General features: G+C 45.4%; 1 protein-coding gene across 4 annotated transcripts in view; it reads left to right on the top strand.

Moving 5' to 3' along the window:
- The window catches only part of frmd4a (FERM domain containing 4A), a 75830-nt gene that overhangs the window by 14192 nt on the left and 56638 nt on the right, over window positions 1-5000 (top strand). The window contains exon 1 of one of the 4 annotated variants that reach the window (XM_076270834.1): window positions 36-633. The exons of the other annotated variants lie outside the window; for them this stretch is intronic. The gene's annotated coding sequence lies outside the window, so the exon portion shown is untranslated. Of the gene's footprint in view, window positions 1-35; window positions 634-5000 lie in introns of those variants that run through there. 4 annotated transcript variants of the gene reach the window in all.

Raw genomic sequence — 5000 nt, 5'->3', positions numbered from 1 at the left:
TTGAAGCGCACCCGTCCGCAGATTCACATGACCACCGGTGGCAAAGGAGTCCCTTCCCCCAAACTAGTCCGCTCCTCCTCCGTGTTTTCGCGTCTAGCCTACATGTGTAACGGCGATATTGTTCAGCGAAACTATCAGATACCTAGAAGAGAGTCGTGAGCGCCAAGTAACGTGCTCGGATATGTTGTATCTCCTTGTGTTCTATGTCGTTTCTCCGTGTTCATAACATCTCTGCGCAGCGCCGGGTAGTGTCACCAGAGAGAGAAAGGAGAAGAGGGAGGGGGGTCGGCTGAATGCAAGGAGTCGCTCCCCCCGATGAATTGAATAGTGCAGCGCTGCTCCTTGGAAGCAGGCCAACGTCCCTGTGAAAAAGCGCGTTTAGCGGCGAGATGGGATGTCTTGGCACTGTTGTCAACCCGGTTTGCTTGCAGTGAGAGAAAGGAGGGAGGGCTGAACTGGATTCCGGCTACCAGCTATCCTTGCCGGCCACAATGGAATGGATGCTGTCGGTGTTTTAGGCCGGGATACCACTCTACCTCGGACCTAAGATATCACTTTTGGATTAATACAGATCGGACGTTTTTTGATCGAGTTGCGAAAAATTAATGTTGAAGGGACACTGAAATCTACAAGGTAATCACGTCTGTTGGTCTGTCTCGACACTGCTTTCATCGAACGATTTGCATCTGTCAGTAGACAGGCCATATGACAAATATGGATTTTCTATTCGAAGACCATTTCTGTTCAATCGACTGAATGTTAAACTTTTGTTACAAGAGACCAGAGGAAAATAGCATGAGTAGCCTAACCATCATTAGAGTCCCTTGTAATAATGTTAGCTTCGGCGTTTTCGCCAGCAGAGGCAGCCAATGCTTGCTACGATGCTTTTAGAGAAAACTTGCAATGTAATCTCGGCCAGTCCAGTAGCCTAAACGAGATGCTGCAGAAACGTGCTATTGCAGAAATAATCGTGTAATTATGTTTTGAAAATGCAGTAGTGGGTGGTGGCTTAAGTGTGATTCTGGAAACAATTTACACCGATATAAGCCGTGACAGTATGCGTGCAAGGACAGAGTTTGCATACCAAGTTCCATCCGTGCTTGTTTGCTAAACCCTGCTAGTTGCTAAAACAACCAAACGTTGTCAGTGTGGTGATGTCCGGTGATTTTGCTGTGCCAAGTGGTCTGCTCCCCAGTATATGCCAATATATATTGGCTCCCCAATATATGCTTAGGTAATGACCGAGACCTTGATTTGTAGGTTAGTGTTACCTTATGTATTTTTGAATGAGTGATTTCGAGGAACCAATGTGAAATCTTCCCAGGCGGATGTCCATGTATTGGATGTGGTGCATTTGGGAGACCGTGTTCTGCAGCCTATTCGGTTATAATACATGAGCCTTTTGTATTGTTGTTACGTTAGCTTGTGTGTGCTGTGATATTGTAGACGAGGAAATACACACGTTAAAATCGTGTAGCCTGCTCAGTGACGTCTGACTAAGCAGTATTATTTTGCACGAGGTCTCAGAACCTTTCAGAAAAATCACTGCTGTGGCCTGATCATTCTTTCTACCCCCAGTAAATGCCTGCAGCGGTGGTCAACTGTCAGCGATTTAACGCGTTTGACATTTCAGATGGCAGTCTAACGACCAACTCCACCTTTCTTGAATGTTCCAGAGAGAGCCTAACCTCACCCGAACAATACTGTATAATTTGTTACATAGAATGTCTGTTGTTGCGTGTCATGCGTTGGCCCTTTGCTGTTACTATACGACCTGTAACCTATTCTTCATGGTGTAACGGTGTAATAATCAAAAATACTGTTGTAATGTAGGCTACAGTATGCTCCTGTGCATTGCACCAAAATCTACAAGACTGAGTTTGGAGGCCTACTGCTCATGAAGTTTCTTAGCGAGAAGGTCATAGCGTTCCTTGAAATCAGTGTAGATTCCACTGAGGACTGATGACCTGGTCTGGATTCAAACTGAATATGTATAAATTTGCAGCATGGGTGTTATGCAAGGATGTGGGCTTGGACGAATGCCCAGCTGTTTATTTTTTAAGTGGGTAAACAAGTTTGGTACCTTAATCTCAAACATATCCATGGTGACACAAACTAGTTTGAGAAAACATTTCCTTAGTATTGAGTAGGCTATAATACTGTATCTCTATAATATATATATATATATATATATATATATATATATATATATATATATATATATATATATATATATATATATTATGCAAATTATTTATACAAGATCTGACGTTTATCTTGAGATGAATGTGTCACATCCAGAAATATGACACATGACCAGAGAAATGGTTTGGGAGTGGTAGGCCTTTGGTCAAGCTTTGGTCTTGTCCCAAGTTGAAAGCTTAACCCTTCTGTGTCACTCCCACATAATTTATATGCACACTTCACACTTACAGACACACACACATATACACACTCACACACTCTCTCTCACACAAACACACACACATCACACATATACATCAAAACCTACACCTTGCTCATTGTCATACTCACCCAAACCTTAGTTTGACACACGGTTGTGTGTTTGCTTAGAGGGTTGCCTTGACGATCCACTGGACAAAACATACAAGCACACACACACACACACACACGCCACCACCCTAAATCTGACACTGGGCTGTCAGAGAAGAACACAGGGGTGCAGGGGACCACCCTGAAATCTCAGTGGGGGGAGGGTCAGATATCGGAGGGCTACTGGAGAGGCAGTGCTGATGTAGACACTGACCCCGTGGCGCCAACTAAACACGAACGCCTCTTCTTTTCCCAGGCCTATGTTACTCGTATTCCCATTCCAACCTTACTGTGAGGCACGTGACTCTCAAATACTCTAAAAAACAATCCAATTAATTAGAGTGGCACTGTATATCTGGGCCAGGCCAGTGGCATGGTCCTCACAGATGAACTATTCAAACTGTTCCATATGGGGCAGTGCTTTTTACGTCCCAGAGATCATAGTACTAAATAGTTTTAACCCATTTAGATCTAACCAAGAAACACACATGTATTATAGAATATTGGAGTCAACAGTGGTGTTGACATGCACTAATGAAGCAGAGTATTTGACACACGAGAGATATTCACCTGCACAACCTGTCACTAATTCCTAGAAAATGTCATTGCAGAGGGGCGATGTGTGTGTGTGTGTGTGCGTATGGTGGGGATAAACGTTCACACAGCTCAGAGAAAGTCACTGTGTCTTGTAAGAGAGGCGCACTCGGCTTCACAAGTTAGTAACAGGTTCTCACATTAGTGTTTGAGCGGTGGAAACCCCATTCCTCTTCCGGCAGGGTGCCCTGTCCCAACATTATGCAATGTGCTTATTTTTTCTCTCTCTTTCTCTCTCGCTTTCTCTCTTTCTCTCTCTCTCTCTCTCTCTCTCTCTTTCTCTCTCTCTTTCTCTCGCTCTCTATCACCCTGTCTGTGTTTTGTCTTCAGTGTTGTGCTCTGTGCAGTGAAGGTGGGTGTTGAGTGCTGAATGTGTTCTTGGTCTCTCCCCCTCCTCACCCCTGGCCCCCTAGCTCTCTGAGGCACATGTATATTGACACACACACACACACACACACACACACACACACACACACACCCTCGTCTCCCCTCTGCAGTGGCTAAGGAAACGTGAAACTCTGGGCTCTTTTGGCCATCCACCCCCATTGTTTGTGTTTGGTGGGGACCTGCCATACTCAGTGCAGAACCAGAGTTATTTTCACAGGGTTCTCCCACCAATCGGAACACCAGGGTTCGGCCAGTAGATGTGTCTTTCTTCTCACTGCCTTCAGGATAGGCCTGTGCATTTGGCTTTTTCAATTTGAAATGACATTTAAAAAAAATAGATGAGCTGGAGAGGGAGAGTAATGACGAGACAGAGAGAGGGGTTTGACTCGAGTGAAACGGTTGATACTACATAGTCATCACCACACACACACACATACACACACACACACACACACATAGACAGACACACGGACACAAATCCATGTTGAATCTAAACAGGAACCGGGGGAAGAGGCGACGCTCAGCAGTGCTGAGGTGATGAATTGTGACTGCCTGTCGGGTGTGTGGAGTCTGCGCACTGTACAGACTCGTGTCAGCTGCTATCTCTGCCAAAGACAGACCCAAAGCACAGAGATGTAAACCACAGGGTTGGGCAGAGGATAAGTACAATGAGAGACAAATGGGAGACATATACAAAACAAGAGGGGCTAATGATTTGTCTGGAGGACATAAAAAATGAGGGGGGGGGGGGGGGGCAAATGGAAAGCCATGTGTTTTTTCCCAGTGGATGTTTGCCACACACTCGCAGTGCAACCCAGTGTAATGGGTTCCAGAACAAAGCCCCCCGGCACAGGTGCAGCTGGGTCCAAGCCACCTGGCTGTGGGCTATTGTTTTCCACTCTGACAGTTTGCTGTTGTGTCTCTAGGTCCTGGCAAAGAAAGAGGTTGTGTGTGTGTGTGTGTGTGTGTATGTATGTGTGTGTATTTTTGAGGTTTAGTCGCAGCATGTAGAGTTGGCCACACAGATGTTTCCCGATCAACTCACTTCCACCTGCTCACACTTTAATGTTTGTTACTCAGCTTGACAAGAGAATAGGCTTTGTTTCAGCACATACCAGTGGTGTGTGTTTGTGTGAGTCAGAGAGAGAGAAACAAGGAAACGGGGAAGAGAGAAAGAAAGGGAATGTGTGTGTTTGTGAGAGGGACAGAGGAAGACCATGTGTGAAAGGCAGATGATTATTCCATCCATGACTCTGGCTGCCTAAACCAGCCAGACCCAGTAGGGGACCTGCTGAACTATACACACACACACACACACACACATCCGGGGGGCGGGGGTGAATGAGTAAATTTAGTGTGTTTGCTTTTCCCACAGCGTGTGTGTTTAATATTTATAATCTTTAGATACACTTCTCACAGACCGTGATTCCCATTTGGATGGGCAGAGCATCCACTGGTCTCATCTT

This window comes from Alosa pseudoharengus, unplaced genomic scaffold, assembly GCF_046254945.1.
Source record: "Alosa pseudoharengus isolate Yale_2024_CS ecotype anadromous, Long Island Sound unplaced genomic scaffold, YU_APseudo_1.1 YU_APseudo_1.1_scf_10, whole genome shotgun sequence".
Lineage (NCBI taxonomy): Eukaryota > Metazoa > Chordata > Actinopteri > Clupeiformes > Clupeidae > Alosa > Alosa pseudoharengus.
The sequence above is the reverse complement of the archived record's forward strand: the minus strand, read 5'-3'. Positions and strand labels throughout refer to the sequence as shown.